Source organism: Alligator sinensis, unplaced genomic scaffold (genome assembly GCF_000455745.1).
Source record: "Alligator sinensis unplaced genomic scaffold, ASM45574v1 scaffold349_1, whole genome shotgun sequence".
NCBI classification, from domain to species: domain Eukaryota; kingdom Metazoa; phylum Chordata; order Crocodylia; family Alligatoridae; genus Alligator; species Alligator sinensis.
The window spans coordinates 1,229,049-1,247,439 of record NW_005841856.1 but is presented as its reverse complement, the minus strand read 5'-3'; the positions used below and the strand labels follow the sequence as shown (position 1 = coordinate 1,247,439).

The 18,391-nt window shown below is 40.0% G+C and overlaps 1 protein-coding gene across 4 annotated transcripts in view; it reads right to left on the bottom strand.

Annotated features, from left to right (window-relative positions):
• Positions 1 to 18,252, bottom strand: part of CDH11 (cadherin 11) — a 116,399-nt gene extending 98,147 nt beyond the window's left edge. For 2 of the 4 annotated variants that reach the window (XM_006016418.2, XM_025214327.1), the window contains exon 1: positions 18,127 to 18,252. The gene's annotated coding sequence lies outside the window, so the exon portion shown is untranslated. Of the gene's footprint in view, positions 1 to 17,006; positions 17,199 to 17,867; positions 17,938 to 18,126 lie in introns of those variants that run through there. The other 2 variants (XM_025214314.1, XM_025214320.1) reach the window with 2 other exon arrangements.
• Between the last annotated feature and the right edge of the window lie 139 nt (positions 18,253 to 18,391).

Genomic DNA, 18,391 nt, shown 5'->3' with positions numbered 1-18,391 from the left:
CCTGCTTGTTTTTTGAGAATTGGGACTCTTTTGTGTTACTGTGCAGCTCTCTGCCATGTTTCAAGTGTTAGTAATGCCAAGCAGATGTTGCTTGGATAACGCAGGATCCTGGCTTCATGCCCTCGTGGGTCAATAAAAGAGAATCAGCTATTATATCAGCTTCAACATCTTCTTTGATGCCCCACATACATTTACAGCTGGATTTCTTGGGGTATTCTGGACCTCATCCTTATTGCTTCCATATATAAAGCAAATGTCATCAATTTAACAGAAGTTCTGTACACGGAGACAGTAGGATCAGGGTATATTCTTTGCCCATAAATTCTAGTCATTAGACCATTAGGCTAGAGGCTCTGGCGACTCTAGTAGATTTGTGAGCTTTCCTCTGATCACCCTTAACATAGGCAGTTTATGCCAGATGACAGCTTTAAAATAACACTCAATATATGTAAAAGTTTCCCCTGTCATTTAGATGTATATTTATTAAGAAGTAACTATGGAATGATTTACAAAGCAGACTACAGAACAATGTTAAAATAAGCAACAATATTAAAATGAATGGGCTTACAGGTGTTGAGGAAGCTCAGCATTTCATTCAGTGCTTTGCAAGACATAGTCCAGATGTTTAGTTACATAAAATAAACACAAGAAATCACAATGGTAAATATCTCACCACACAGGAATCACCTTAATTTCCAGCTCACAACGGTGTGGGGGAAACGAGCCTCTCCTCTGTCTGCTTGTCTCTCCAGCCTTTGCTTGAATTCTTTGACTTCTGGCTGCTTTGTTTATAGGACAAACTCTCTTTGATGTTGGAGTATTAACAGGAATGAAACAATAAATTCCCCATATTCTAATAGCCAGACATCCTGGGCTTGTTCAAGGACCCCTTGATCCATGACAGCAAATAATTAAATTACCTGAGCTTTGATCAAGGAGTTGCTGTAATTCTTTTTTGATGTAGAACTTGGCAGTTCGAAGCTCCAGACAATCTGGCCTATACTTGGCTTAACCCTTTCTCACTGCCAAAAGCATTTTTGCAAGATCCAGTTTTTTCCAGCACTTAAAACATGACTTGCAATATCAGCTTTATGGTGCTGAACCAGTGAGTCAGTCTTGTATCGCAGATGTGGGAGGCAGGATTATAGGCATTAAATCAAGCTCCACCCTCCGCCGGGCAGGGGGAGAGGGGGGGATTTTTCTAATTGAATTAACTTGTCTTCATATTTACATCACATACCTAGCATGGGGCAGAATCAGCCACTTGTGTCTATAACAGATCATCATAATGAAGTGGCTTTCTAACTGAGTTAACAAGGTTTCCATGTCAGAAAAGAAATCCATATTTAGCGCCAGTTTTTCAAACTGTGATGTCCATTCCACGTCCAAAAATGCATACTCGAGTACACATGCCAATTACAACAGATTCCCACCAATTTGCGTGTGCAGGCATATGACATTAACTGAATGCAGGGAACAGAATCTGTATGTGGAAATACATGTCCTTTTGGCACTCATAACTCTGCCTCCAGTTTCTGGAAATATAACCCCTCTTGATAACTGTGATCACTGCATTAGAGCTAGGAGGAAATAGGACATTTTTACTTAAAAATGTAAATGCAGTTAGAATTGTTATGTCTTGGAATAAAATACCCTCCTCTGCAAAAAGCCAGAATAAATAGATGTTTCTACCCAGAGCATGAAGAAGGAACAAATTCACACACTCAGCTTGCTTGCAAGCTGTGGAACTGTAGAACACAGATCCTATGAACCCCGAAAGAGAGATTTCCTAATTGCTAGGTCTACACAATCACAGACCCAATGCCTCTTCCCCTGGCCATCTACTCCGCAGACAAAGAGCCCAGGTCTGCAGTGCATGACAGAATAGTGACTATCACCTGAACCTATTACACCCGCATTCTACACAAAAATGGCATGCATCCTACTCAAACAAGAGGGATTACACCCTTGAAAAATCATAACCTGATTTTCAGAAGTGAGAAACTCCAGTTGAGGTGAGGTCAGAATGCCAGAGCTAACACCGGTTTTAAAATACTTTGCACACATTTTCTCCAAAAAACTACATTCTGGAACTTAATTCTTGTATAGTCCTGCACTAAAGCTTTGAAATCTTCTTTTATAATTGCCTCCATTAAAAATCCCTCAAAAGTAGGAACTCAAAAGTATTTAGTATACTTAACAGCAGACATACATTTTACAGTTCTCATTCAGGCACACCCAATTCTTATTCATCAAACAAACACTAAAATTGTCTTCTATTTTCTGATTTTCAATTTGCACTGCTAGCCAATAGTAAACATTTGGATTACTTGTCTCTCCAAACACATCAAGGCTTCAAAGAATGTATTTTCTTAAATGTAATACATTTTCAAAAGGATCATTATACAGTCAATGTGGACAAGATTTCAGGTTTTCACTAAACTTGAGAAAATTCAAGGCTTAGACGTTATCATGCTCATTATCATCCCCTAATCAGAAAAAAAAAGTTTTGCTCTTTAAAAGATGTAAGCACAACTCTCGTGGTCTCAAATACCTTGCATACTTCAATGCTGTTCTGATAACAAATGTATGTATTCTACAAGTTTTGTTTTTATTGCATGACTACCCTGGCATATTCGTTCTGAAGAATGAACTGAAGCTCTAGAGAGGACCTATCTCTACATTAAGCTATAAAAATGTTTTAGGTTTCTAAGAGAAATTACCTAAAACACTTGAACAACAGCTGTTCTATTATTCATAGAACCATAGAAAATTAGGGTAGGGACCTCAGGAGCTCATCTAGTCCAATCCTCTGCTCAAAGAAGGACCATCCCCAAGTAAATCGTCCCAGCCAAAGCTTTGTCTAGCCAGGTCTTAAAACCTGAAAGAAAGGAGATTCCACCACCTCTCTGGGTAACCTGATCCGGTGCTTTACTACCGTCCTAGTGAGAAAGTTTTTCCTTATATCTAATCTAAACTTCCCTTACTGCAACTTGAGACCATCACTCGTTGTTTTGTCATCTGTCACCACTGAGAACAGTTTAGCTGCATCCTCTTTGGATCCCCCCTTCAGGAAGCTGAAGGATATTATTAAATCCCCCTTCAATCTTTTCTTCTCCAGACTAAATAAGCCCAGTTCCCTCAGCCTCTCCTCATAAGTCATGTGTCCAGGCCCCCTCACCATTTTTGGTGTCCTTCATTGGAGTCTCTCCAATTTCTCCAATCTCATCCACATCCTGTAGTGGGGGGTCCAAAACTAGACACAGTACTCCATATGTGGCCTCACAAGTGCAGAATAGAGGGGAATAGTCACTTCCTTCAATCTGCTGGCAGCACTCCTACTAATGCAGCCCAGTATGCCATTACACTTCTTTGCAACAAGGACACATTTGGCTCATATTCAGCTTATTGCCCTCTGTAACCCCAAGTCCTTTTTTGCAGAGTTTCTGCTTAGCCAATGGGTCCCCAGCCTGCACCAGTGCATGGGATTGTTCTGTCCTAAAGTGCAGGACTTTGCACTTGTCCTTACTGAACCCTGTGAGATTTCCTTTGGTCCAATCCTCCAATTTCTCTAGGTGTCTGTGAATCCTAGCCCTACGCTCGAGCATATCTATGACTCCCCCCAGCTTTTTGTCATCATCAAACTTGCTAAGGGTGCACTCCATCACATCTTCCAAGTCACTGATGAAGATATTGAACAACACCAACCCCAGGACCAACCAATGGGGCACTCCATTTGAGACCAGCTGCCAACTAGACATACAGCCATTGATTACTACCCTTTGAACCTGATGATCCAGCCAGTTTTCTATCCACCTTATTGAAGTAATGTACTTCAAAACTCTACACAGTGGCAAACAACATCATGAAGGGAAGCTCTGGACAAGGGTGGGGTCCGATGAGAAGCAGAAACTCGGCTACCGTGTTTGAGATTAACTGTCTTTGTACAGCTCTTGTCACAATATTCATCATAATTCTGGACAGCTGTATAAATGAGAGCTGTAGAAATGTTGTGTAGGCTAGGGTACAGATTGCATCTCTCCCCTCGCTGTCATAAGTGACACCAGAAAACCTATATTCACAGAATTTGACATTGGTTCATGGAGACAGGAAATGAAGTGGACCCAAGTATATAAAAAGTCAAGAAGGTGCTGAAGAGGATTTTTGGAGAAACGGTCTTACTACAATGCCATTTCCAGCTGCTGTAAGGTTTAGGACTCAATGACTCAAAGGTGTTCCCATCTCTGTAGATTCTACCTAATCTTCCCTCCCAAAAATGACAGATCATTTGGGCATGGAATACTTTGGATGAGCAAACTATTTGAAATACAAAACCATATCTTTCAACTTTTCCAAGCGTTCCCCCCATGGAGGCCTGAGCTTACATTCTTTTTCACACAACACAACTCAAAAATGTCAATATACTTAAAAATTTCTGACAAATTAAACTTAATACAAGTTTATCGTACAAATGGGGCATGATTCTTCCCTCAGTCTAGTAATGAGAATACACCTTTGTTACAATGAGAAAAACAATCAATGAGAGAGGCAAAGATTTCTTAGGGCAGTATCTTGTATTGGACCTACCTTGTAGCTGGGATACAATGTCTTGCATCTGAAAGCTTGTCTAACTCTATCCCAACTAAACAGTTGGTCCAATAAATGTTATCACCCTAAGAAACCCTTTCCTCTCAACCATCAGTTGACAGGGCCACATCACTCTTACACTACCAAAATCAATCAGTGCATTCACCAGACTTTCAGTCCTTCCTCTCTAGAAACACACACCACTCAAGATATGGAAAAAATATTTTGATGGAATTTCTTGACTTGTCCTCATGAAATTTCCTATTTTTGTGTTATGAATTAGAAACCCAGGGGGACAGGAAGGTAATTAAAACAAACCAGAGGAGACATGACTTGATCATTTCACATTCCTGATATTGCCAGTGATTGGTAGAAGTAGCCTCACCAAACTGTTGAAAACAGTTTGAGAGAGGACTTCTGTTATATCATTCGTGACAGAAAGGTGTTCTTCCTTTAAGACCCAAAGGGAAAAAGAATCAGGTAATTCAAACTGACATCTCAATTCATAAAGGTGCAGGCTGCAGAAGTCTTAATGGATTACTAAAGATAGCAGACACATTGTTTTTGTGCATGTGGATATATTGATGAATTAATGTCTTTTAATGTAAACATTTGCTGTGTTACTAATTTGTTGTATAATAAAGCTTGTGGCCTTTTACGCAACCCCAAAGGGGAAACGTGCATAATGGTTTGGGAAGAATGGCAGAAGAGGTTAATGTGTATAGGATTTTATTTGTATTCTATTCAGTCACAGGGGCTAGATGCATAAAAACAGGTGAAATAGGAAACTATCCAAAAGAGTAACTCCTAAACAACCTGTGCATCATCTTACCTAGAAAGAAGAATTGAAAAATAAGAGATGAATATAGGCCGCTGACCTTACATACAAGAAACTGTTGACATGCATTACATCAGAAGTAATAAGCTGTCAGAGATGTTCAGGTGGTGTGTGGAATATTTGTAAGAAAATGCAGAAAGTTTACAATGGAAGGCTCTATTCATTTCATTGAACTTGAAAGTGGGATGTGTGTAGTACAACTGAATTAGTTTTCAGGTGACTTTGGCGCTAACATCATGGGAAAAATTATGAAAGTAAAAGTAGTAATTTTATAATTATGGGTGAAAGAAAATATAAAATAACAGTTCAATATTAGACACACTCCTCAATGTCTACTATCTTCAAAAAATAATTTTCTAGTTTGCTTCAGGTATAAAAGGGAGGTTCATAAAGGCTAGATTATGTCACTATCTGTTTATATTAATGTTGGTCATAAAAAACAGCATTTAATGGCTATGTGAATATAGATTGGAGGCTGTTTAGTTAGTAATCTGATATATGTAGACAATCTGGTTCAAGTCTGCTGCAGTGGCTGGCCTACAGAATCTTATGAGAGGAGTAATTACAGCTAGCATCCTTTTTTGACCTCTAGCTAAACATAAAAAAAACAAGGTCATGACAACGAGCAACTGTCACATCTTGGTAAGTATCAGACTTGGCATTTTCGCTATAGACTTGATTATTTCAGCCAAACTCATTTCTTGTTCAATTTGATTGGAAAATTAAACTTATATTAGTGCAATTTCTCACATACGATAGTGTGTGTATTGCATGCCTAATGCAGCTCACCTCAGAAGTCTGTTTAATCATGAAAAACATTCTTACAGGAAGGTCACTACTAAAAAAAAATCCAGGTAATATAATAGCAAAGCTACATTAAAGAAAAAAAAAACTGGCAGAGTTCTTTCTTAAATATTACTGTTGAAAATCAGAATAACTTCTTTGCCTTAAGTATTGCCAGTTATAACAGAATGACTGTAGGCAGAATTTAGATCACTTAGGGCACATATATACATGTAGCTATGGTTATGTTGTTCCTTTTGTAAGTACTAAATCCCCGTGCAGTAATGGTCCATACTGTACTGTACACGTGGCACATGGTTATTTTTAGCAGCTACTTTGCTGTAGCGGTGCGCTATACCGGGGGAAGCATGTCACTATGGTGAAGTAGCTGCTGGTCAGGGGTAGATGCCCGCAGATGCTACGTTGCCATAGTGCATTACTACAGCGACATAGCATCACATGTAGATGGGCTCCTAGGCTAGGAACACACATTGCATTTGTCCCTGGATAAGTTATGCCAGTGTTTTTCCAGCAACCGAAATATCCCAGGACAAGCATGCACACATCTTGCTCTAATCAGGGTTTAGTGAGCAGCTGAATGCACTACTACTTTTCTGCTATTGATTCAATGATTCAAGGCAATCCCAGGATAAACTGTTAGTATTTATCCTGTGAACCTTTGGCTGCATACATGTTCAAATGATCTGGGAGAATACTCCCAGATTTGTTTTCTTGGTAGAAAAACTTACCCTGAGACCCCTGAACAGACGTTTGAATGCTGAGCTAGCATGCACCAGGAGGCCACTATGCACACATCTCAGCCTGCTCTGCAGGCTCACAATCTGCTTGGCAAGAGATGACAGCAGCACAGAGGCAGTCTTGATTGGCTGCCTCCCAGACCACCTCCCAGGCTCTGTCTCCCTGCACCAGGAGGAGATTGTGAAGAGCCCAGGTGAGCTAGCTGGGCTCTGCCTGGCTGGAGCAGCAGAGTCCAGCCCAAGTGATAGAGTCCCTGGACCCATGCGGGTGAGGGAACTGGAAGGAAGCACACCCGGATGCCAGAGGACTGTGCTGTAGCTTCACTCAGAAGGCACTTGTACAGAAGTTTGCTCTACCAGGAAGAACTGTCCCAGAAGCCATTGAATCCTAGTTGATTCCAGGTTATCAACAGCTCTCTGTTATCCCAGGTTATCAACAGCAGCAACTGTCCCAGGAGAAACTGGATGTCTGTACACAGCTTTTGTCAGGTTTATCCCAGAACAATAGACATGGACAATAGATATGAATGACTGTACTTGGTCCTGAGATAAAATGTTTTATTCCTGGACAAATGTGACCTCTGGAATTGAAAGGTATTCTGTTGTTAGCCTGTTTTCAAGTATGTGCAGATTACATTTCAATCATGATCACTTATTCTAAATAAAATTAAGCACCTAAACATGTGCATAAGTGATTTCCATGAAAAGAGATGGTTTTCCAAATTAAGGCCTTCATTATTAATTATCTTTCCTCTGTTCTTTTTTTCATTTGACGAATGTTAATTGATGTCATGCATACAATAGATTAGCAATCCTAGGACTCTCTTCTGCACATAACTAATTTAAAAATATATTTGTCAAAAAATTATATCAGTCTATCAGTGAACCAATAAATCTTGAAAGGGTACTTCCACACATAAATTGTAAGCTTTCATAACTTTCCAAACCTGAGATCTCCATTTGTGAGGTTACAAAGGGATATCTGACATATTAGCATCCAAAATGTACTTTAATTTTCTTCCAGCAGAATCCATCCATCCTTGATAATACCAGCTGCCACCTCATATGTGATATTTTTGAACACACTACAGAATCAAAAAACCCTACAGGAGTATGAAATCAACCTCTGGGTTTCAAGCATTAATAGAGTTCATTCATGTATGTTACTGAAGAACTTGAGCCACGCAAACTATAAACTGTGCAAACATATGAAACAAGGGAAATTAAGGCACCCATCATTTTTTTTTCGTTCTCACTGTAAGTGACACATTGTACAAAGACAGCAAACACATTACACATCACATATTCTACATAAAGACAACAGAACAATTTAATAACAGGCAGGGCACATCTACATGAGATGCTTACTGTGTAGTAGCGTGCCAGTCAAAAACCATGCTAATACACTACTGCACAGTGTTATTAGGCTACTGACCACTAAGTGTTACAAAAAAACCCATGTGCTGGCACTCCTGTACAGTAACTATAGTTACTGTGCATTTAGTTAGCATTTCATTAAGCACCTGCAGTGACCTAACAGGTATTTTCATTATTTTTTCTATGATTGACAATGTCTTGGTCTGAATCAATTATGTGAAGGTTGGATTTTGTTGCTTTTAATCCACAGAAAATATTTAATCACAAAAACCTGTTCACTATTACAGGCGACCCTCACCATTTGCAGGGGATACATTCTCGTATCCCCATGCGAATGGCGAAACCCATGAATAAGGCACTGCGTTCATGAACTCAGTGCCCCCGGCAACTGGGGAGGGGGCACAGCTATTCTGGCGATGGCAGGAGCCTGACAGTCGTGGGGGGCCAGCAGCGGCAAGCATGGAGCTCCCAAGTAGCTCCTTTAAGTGTATTTAAGAAGCAGGTTCAGCATTCAAGAATATTTGAAACTGTGAATGCCGAACCCGCAAATAGTGAGGGTTTCCTGTATTAATAATTTCTACGATTTTGCCATACACCTAGCTAAACAAACAAACAAACTAAAGCTAAGTCCTGACCTTGAAACCTTATAAACTTAGAAATGTGTTTAAAGGGACAAGTAGCAGACATTAACCTCCGTTCAGTTAACCAGTGAGGACTGGTACAGCATGGTGGATTTAAGAGAGGAGCTTATTCATTTTGGGTCTAACAGCTAAATGGGGAGAGGAGGTTGAGAGGGGAGAGGAGTAATGCCTAATGCATTTCAGATCCTTTTAGAAGGAGTACTTCTAGCACTCTATGCATTCAGAAGGAAAGGGTATGTGGTAAAAATGTTTAAAGGCAGAGATGATGACGTGAGAAGTGACAAGGTTGGCATTGCAAGGAAGAGTTATGCGGTCCTGAAAGTGATGACAAGAAGTTTAAACTGCAGGCAACAGAAAAGCTAATGAAATGATACAAAAAGATTGCGATATACTTAAGCCAATGGGTAGGGAACATGCTCTAAGGTTAGGGCAGTTGACTGATCCAAAGAGTTGATGGGGGAGTCTAGGAAACTAGCAAGGAGGCAGTAACATTATTCAAGGTGGAGTGGATAATGAGGGCTTTAATTTTTAGCCTCAATAGATAAAAAAGAATAACTCTTAGAAACTCTGCAGAAAAAAGCAAAAGAATGTATATGCATTAGATCTGGAAAGACAAAAACAAAGAAGCAGTCAAGAACAACCTTGAAAGTATAGCACTTGAAGAACAATGATAGTGATCATAGTAACAGAAATGGGAGGCAGTCAGGAAGAGATAAGGGATCAATTTGGGTCATATTTTATTATGGAAGAGGGCGTATCAGAGTGTGACTGAGTTGTATGACTGAACTGATTGAGAAAGGTCAGGTGTGGAGTGGTATACATGGAATGTCAAGTGGACAGAAGGATAAAGAAACCTCCACCTGGGACAAAAAGAACAAGAGGGAAATTCTGCATGGCCAAAAGGGGAAAAGTGAGAGCATGTTAGAGAGGGAAGACAAAAAGGGAGACCATAGTGGAGCCTGTCAACATTTTCTTTAAAAATAGTGCAAGATCCTTTGTGAAAAGGGCACAGGAAAATGAGAAAGCTGGGAAGTTTCAAGATGGAGGTGGAAGTTCCAAATGTTTCATTTCCATTTGGGTTTGAAATTGGCTATCTTTCAATGCATTGATTCCCCCCACCCCGAAACCCAGGATATAAAACTTTTTACACTACAGTAAATCAATACTCACCTACAAAGACCCTACATTCAATAGGCCTTCACTGCCTATGAATGTACCTTTTAAAAATAAATATAAGACACCTAATAGATTTTAAGGCCAAAAGTGACCATTACAATCATCTAGTTTGATCTCTAATTACTTGACTTACTATCTAATCAAACTTTTTTATATAAATGGATTTGTGTTATACTTTACTGTGTTTCTCTTTAAAGAGAAAAATGCTATATAATGTTATGATCACAAAGAAAAATATTGCACAGTATATTAACCAAGTTTATTCTCTAGGCTACCTACTCTGTAACTAGGGCAGTGGTAGAACACTTAATGATAGACAAAGTACAAAGTATTTTCCATTTGAAACAAACCCTTACATATGGATTTTATTCAAACCCTACTGAAGTTTTCCTGAACCTCTAAATCCTGGGAGACTGTCCTTGAAATCTTGCAATAACAGTAATTCTCTCTCAATAATTTAGAACTGTTTGGCTTTAAAGGGAAGTGCAGTTGTAAAAAACCTAGGCAAAACTGAAAAATAATGGGAGAGGACAAAGTATCTTCAAATTAATTTCTGTTCAGGTTATGTTGTATTTTGGATGAACGTCTGAGTTAATTCTTATTTTGGTTGTATTGTTTTGCTCACCATTAAATGAGAGATGGGGACATATAACTGTAACTAGAGCTCTTGATTACTCTGGAATGAATCTACCAATTCAACCCAATATGGATTATTCTTCCACATAATTGTAACTACCCAGGGTACAAAATAATCCCAGTAAAGAAAGCCACTGAAGTCCATCTTGTCTGGGGAGCCAAAATGAGCTGAATGATAATAGTCAATTCCTAACTAGAGAATAATACGTTGACAGAGGGGAAGAGCTGATATGAAAACTCTGCCTATAACCAGACACACAAAGGTCTATGAAAACTGAAGAGGATAATTTGATAGGAAGTCTGCAGGTGCTGTTGAACAGCCGGGCTCTGATACTTTTAGTCTTGTTTAGCATTATTTTAGTCCTTAGAAGTCAGTGGAACTTTCTGTGGAAGCCAGGGTTTCAAAATAAGTAAAGGTATCAAAAGTTGTCCCACATCTTTGCTAAAATGTTGTATTTCCACACATGGTCTAAAGGAGGGCAAAATATAGTCCTGTATAAACAAGAATGAATTTTAAAATAATGCCAGTAAGAAACCTTCTATCACAAAAAGGTAGCATGTTTACTTAATTTTTTATCTTAAATTATTAAATCATTTGTTTCAAAACCAATGCATAAACCCTTTTGAATTTCATTTTTTATTAAATAAATTAAAAGTTTTATCCTTTTATATTGTCTGAGATAAAAGATAATCCTCTTCAAATAACATTCTAGAAGACACACTATCTACTTGCCTATCAAATATGTTGAAATCATCTAAGGGGAGAAAAACCTGAAGGCTTGATTCTGAAACTACTTTTCCAGGGACTATTATAGTTTAAAATATCCTGGCAACTTTATAAATATATATTTAACTTGGTACTAACATTATAACACCAAATACCAAACCAAGTTTGCACAAATCCATTTCTTTTGTTTGCCTTCCAATGTCTACCTTCAAGAAAAAATGGGTAGATGAAAAAAGAGGAAAGAGGTAACACAGTTATTCATCCAGCACCTAAGATCTTCGAGATAATTACTTTAAATCAAGACGGGACAGACCATTTAAATTTATGAGTTAATGCTGGCACGTGTATGCATTAATAAAAAAGTTAAGCATTAATGGAAATAAGGTTTAGTTTCCTGATTCAGATAGAGCTATCATTTTTGGTTTACACTGAACTAATGACTTATTCTTGGCAGAATTATATACATGCATACATTTAAGTATTTCACTTAGCCATGGAGACCAATTAAAATGTTTCTAGATTTTTATTTCATTTAAAAATACTCAACAGCAACCTCATTTCGATCATATATAGGAAACATCTCTTCAGCAACTCATATAATTGGTAACAGGATAAGGAACTTCTTCGGTTCCACCCAACTATGGCTGTTTTAAGAGCCCATGTGAAGTGAAACTCTGAACTCATTACACTTCTAAGAGGACAAAAAAAACATTCTATATATGATAAACCTGTAACTTTACTTTAGTTGTTGGTTTCAGGCAAAAGACCAAGAGTGCTATGGACCAGAGGAAGAAGTAACTTCCCACGCCTAGAGGCAATACCTAGAACTGGCAGAGGACCATGGGAAATCTTGCACTGACAGCATTGCACAAGGCCAGTGGATAAATGGAACTACTTACTGCTGTTTTTTCTGTCAACAAGTTGTCAACTCTTACAAACATTAAAATTCTGCAAATTGTGTTTTAAAGGGATAACAAATTTAATTCCTTCTGTACATTACCCCAGTGTTTGAGCAATGTGGTGCCTTCTCTCCTACTGGCATCGAGAGGATTTGTTGAGAGCAAGGTTAGGTCTTACCTGTCCAAATGTATGAAATCTGAATTGAAATTACTTTCCAGTCATATGGATACTTTCTACACCGTGCGCTCAGTAATCAGCAGCAATACACTTTAGTGTTGTCTGCTTCACAATGGGCATGTCTACATGTGCATTAATACGTGTTGTCTAATGCGCATTAAATTTAGCACCTCCAATGTGAGGTACCAAATTAATGCTCATTAGGTTGCACTAATGCTCAGTAACACATTTTCATGCTTTTTTAGTATTGCTTAATGAGCAGTAGACTATTTTACTGCACATTAACATGTCACCATTTTTATGCATCACTTTAATATGCAGTAAATTAATCTACTGAGCATTGACATGCACATGTAGACACACCCACTATGTACTAACCCAGTTCTCAATGAGCTAAAGTTGCACAATCCAAACATTTTTCTGTAAACGTAGTAACTGCACATATGCTCATTTCTGGCGCATTTTACTTTTTGGTCGATGAACTGCTATGTCATCATTTAAAAAATAAATTATAGTTGGAAACATAGTAGCATTAAACCAGTTATTTTGGACAATCCTTCGCACACTTTTCTACTCAGTTACTTAATCCGTGTTCCTATAATCCATTTACATTGATTTCTACTACTTCAACTCAAACCTTCCATTCCAATACAATTAAGAACTTTGATGAACTCTTTTGCTGATTCAAAAGGAAGAGGGTTCTTTCTCACTGCAAAAGTTTGAAGCGACAAACTAGCATTTGCTTAAGGCAGCACTTTAAAACTTAAGAGCTAAATTATGGCTGAGGGAGCTAGCTGAGCGCTGTGGGGTTGGGAAATGGAAAAGCCACTGCACCATCCATGCGGTTATGGAAGAAACTATTTCTCCTTTGTCAGGTAAAAGCAGGCATAATGCCTTGTTCTTCCACAGTTACAGCTCAGCAGTGCCAATGCCTTCTCCATCTAATATTAGGCTCTGAATGAGAGCTGGCTGCAAGCTGGGAAGCCCTCTCAGCATAACAACCAAACCCCAATAGTCCCTTGTGGGCTATTAGTGCTCCACTGGCAACACTAACCATCCACCCACCACAAGCACAACGAACAACTTTCTCTATGGTTGCACTGGGGATGAGAGAGGAAGGGTCTCAAACTGCACAAGACATTTCAGGAAGCCCCTGCAGAGATATTTTCCTTTAAGTATGTAGCAAGCCTCTAATCATTGCACACTTAAGTGATTCATATTAGCCATTATAACTACCATTACACTGTATTCATAAGCATTTCAGGTGCTGCAATAATAACCATCCATTTCTGTAAGTCACTTAAACTTTGGGTTGCAGGCCTGGATATTGGCTCGAGTGGTGACAACGCTGAATCAGAAATGATGCTATGTGCTAATTACAGATCAATTTACAATTTCATTCACTAATATTTAGAACTGACACTTATTTTTATGCCCGTCTGCATGTTATTAGTAACAGCGTATGTTCTACTATCAGCTGGAGCTTCACTTTATAAACCCAAATGGCAGCTGGCCAAAACACTGGACTTAATTGCACTGGTGCATAATCTAATGGCATGCATTCACTCTGGGCACACTAGAGCAGAATATGGCCCTCTGAGGGAAATAAATGCCTATTTTCTTATCTAAAATTTCTCTCGGTAGTCCTCAATATCCTTCGGGAAGAATATACTAGTGTTACCTTTCTTTTCCTGCGTATTACTTTTTCTTTCTCTTTTTTTCCTTTGCTATGGCATAAAGTAATACTCTTTTTTTGGAAGAAAGAGAAAGAGAAAACAAATCCCTCAAAAATCACTGCTGCTGGGAGAAGCGATGCTGTTTATTTTTACACCTAGACTCCAGCTGTGGCACTCTTCAGACAATCTAAAGTTACACGATTTCAAACTTTGTAGTGAACTCCAAGGTGGTAATATGATGCTGAAGGTAACACGATCCACTGACTAGAAAGATGTTAATCCTGACAAACTGCCTAAGCATTAGCCTGAACCACAGCTAGATTGAATTCTGTCTCCCCTGAGAGGGCCAGCAATGCTGGTGGTAACAAAACGTCTTTTCATAGTGCCCTGAAAAGCAGATGGGCCACAAGCAGTGATTTAGAGAAGAGCATCAGTGCCCTCTAGTGTTTGCATGTGTAACATTCCTGAAAGAACAGCTACCAGATATTTAGTGCCCCAAATTTCCAACTAGCATTATATACATGAAAAGGCAAAGTTATATCTTTCGTCTATTTATGACTGCAGCCACTCTGGCCTTGGAGATATTAAGGTACATAATGGCTAGTTTGGTACACTGGAAGGAAATCGAGTAAATTATTTCCACCTCTTTGATGTCTATTCCTATATTTTTTTCTGAAACCTAAATATGTAACAGGCTTAAGTAGACCTGCTGATCAATTTTAAATAATAACAAATCCTAATAATTTATGATTTATTTTGCAAAACGCTTGCAGGCCTTTAGTAAAACCTATCCTCTGCCTTACAAACACCAAAAACTGTCTTATCACCATATAGTCATTTTCTAATTAATTTAATTTCTTTATTTACATGGAAACAAAAAATGAATGGATTTAATCATTCTGTATATTCAGTTTTGGAAAACAGTATTGTAAATGTAACAACAACTATATACTCTAGTAGAATGTTTTGGAATCCTACATAGGGTTACATTTTTTTCCATAAAAGGAAGGAGATTTTTTGCAATATATATTCAACTTATTATTAGACTTATTGAGAAGAAATGAAATAGAAAGTAAGATGGACACAGCATGAGCTGCTAGGAGTTATATATAAAGTAAACCTTCTTAAAACATATGCATAAAGGGCTTGATCCAAAGTCTATTAAAGTCAATGGCTGCCCTTCCTTTTACTTCTGTGGGATTTTGTTTGGGCCCAGCAAAGGAAAAATGAAAAATGGAGTGCCATTTTAAAACAAAGAGGCATGATAATGACAATGGTATATGGAATTTGAGCTTTAAATATGAACATGAAGGCTATGCCACCCAGAAATGTGTGTAAGAGGCATGCTGCTTACTCTTTCGGGTGAAACAAGTCCAAATGAAAACTCAGGACAAACATGTGACTTTCAAAATCTATTCAAATAATTTTAAGGTATCCTGGGCAAAAAGAGATACTACTGAAAAAAAGTTTGAAATCACTTTATATTTCCAATATCTGAATTGCAAGGATCCTGCCCCTCTCTTTTTTAATCTATTGTAACCAAGAAAAAACCACTGGCAACTTCACTATATAAATATATTTTGTTTAGTCTCATTATTTTTTCTAATGATCTTTAGAAAATGTAGCCTCTTAAACCGCAGGAACTCTTAAGTTCAGGCATATATCTTGAACTGAACAAAAGGAAATGTGTCAAACTTTATTAAAACGGCTCATTAACTGCACTTGAACTCAGATAACATGTGAAAAAAAAACTTTTATCAACTAAATCACAAAAATCTTTCTAACCCTTGTAATCGCTCCATATTGTACAGCAACAAAATATTTCTGTCCTTCTATCTCCCAATCAATCTTTTTCCATAAAGGTCTTCTTTTGGAAAGGACAGGTCATAAAGTGCAATGACTTAGCCCGTTTATTGACAACATTTATTGTAATAGCTTCTGTAGTAATGAAAAGCCTAAATCTTAATGCTTTTTCAGACCAAAAAAACCCCACCTTATATGAGTAGACTTTATAAATTTCAGCAAAGTTGATGCAAAAAAATAGCATATTTAGATAACACTTATTCCTTTATGCGATAGGCTTCAGGTTTGAATGCAGATCCCATTGTCCAGAATCAACAACCCGTGGGTCATAGGGAGAAAAGGTGCTTTCTAACATTTTTTCCTACAAAATGCTACGTGCCTTTGTGGAAACACAGTCCTTTCTTTTTGCAACTTTATTTCTTTGTTCTCATGCCACAGCAAAGGAGGCTGTTTTCAAAGTGGAGTCTGAAACTTCAGTTTTCTAGAGTATGCTGAGAAATGTGCTGAAAAAGGCTTCTTGGATAAAAGATATGAAGCCAGCTTCCTTTGCTCTCGCTTGCATTATTCTCTCTCCTGTTCTTTATTGCTTATCTCCCAACATCATGAATTGTGCTGATGCCATGCTATAAAATTCTTGCTCATAAGAAAACATCTGCATTTCCATGACCAAGTAAAAAAAAAAAAAAAATCCAAAGACCCAGAACAATCATGGACTTGTGTTTCAAATCCCAGTGGGAAAGGCACAGATTGAGGCCGGCTTCGGATAACCCCCTGGTTAAAAACAAAACTTATTTACTGGCAAGGGAAAGGCTGGAGGAAGAAGGCAAGGTGGTTACCTGAGAAAACACATACACTTGGAAAATACTCAGAGAGTCAAGAAAGAAGGGAAGCTAGACGGAAGGAAGGAAGGAAAAAGCTTTTACCTACTTGTCTATATCAGCCTGTCTGCTTCAAATTAGTTATTGCTTCTTTTTTTTTTTTTTTCATTCAACAGTTTCATTATCAAATCATTAAAATATTTGATGTCTTAACGGAGGGTCTATGGTCTGTGAAATTCTTATTGGCTCATCAGCACAAATGGAGAGGAAGAAAGTCCTTCCCCGGGAGCGAGTGCCGAGGCGCTGCCGCGGGGAGGAGGAAGGCGCTTCCCCTGATGAAGGGCCGGGGTCGGAGCCAGTGACCTCATTTGCTAAAGAGCCTCCTTTGTCCCGGGCGGCCCGGAGCTCCGCGCCGCCGCCTGGCTTGTCTGAGGCCCTGCGGCTGGCTCCCCCCCCCGGGGCTGCGGGGCTGTGCCAGCCGGACCGGGAGACACCGTGTGCAGCCTGCGGCATTGCGGGGGGCGGGGGGCATCAACATCATCATCACCACCATCAGTGTCACAGTCCGGGTCCCCTTCCCCTCCCTCCTGCCCTGCCCCAGGGCTCCTTGCTTGGTGCTTTCCCCTCGCGGCGCCTTGCCGCGGGGCAACGCGCGCGGACACACACACACACACATATATAGATACGCACGCATACATATAGACACACACATATAAACACACATACGCGCGCGCACACCTATAGACATACACACACATAGACATACACACGCACACACATATACACACGCGCACACGCACACACCAGCGCGCTTCCGGCCGGCAAGTTTCGAGCGCGCGCGCGCGCACACACACACACACACACACACACACACACACACATGCATACACACACACACACACATCCCCTCTTACACACATACACACACACATCCTCACTCTCCCCGACATACACACGCGCGCGCACGCACCTTCCCGGCTCCCTCGTCCTCTCCGCCTCAAGATGCTTCCAGACGAGAGCGGACTCTCCGCTATTCCCCGGCTCCCAACATGATCCCCAGCCCTGCACGTCTCCTCACCCTCGTTTGCTGCCCTGCCCCAGACACACGCGTACACACTCACACACACACACACTCACACACACACACACACACACACACACGCGCGCGCGCGCGCGAATGCACACGCACAGAGACGCCCCCCGCAGCGGCGCTCGGAGCCGGGCCGTACCTGGGGTCCCGCGGGGCTCGGGCGGCTCCGCCGCAGGGAGACGAGGCAGGTCCCATCCAGGAGCGGGCGCGGAGCGGCTCAGCCTATTCCAGTCCCCGGCAGCGGCCGAATGAGGCTCCGCGCTAGCGGCAGGAATTAGAGGCGGGAGGGAGCGGGGGAGGGAGGGGCCGGCGGGAGGGAGCGGCGAGCAGCGAGGGGGAGGCAGGCGGGAGGGGGCTGGAGGCTGTTGCTCCTTTCCGGGGTTTTTTTCTTCTGGCCCCCCCCC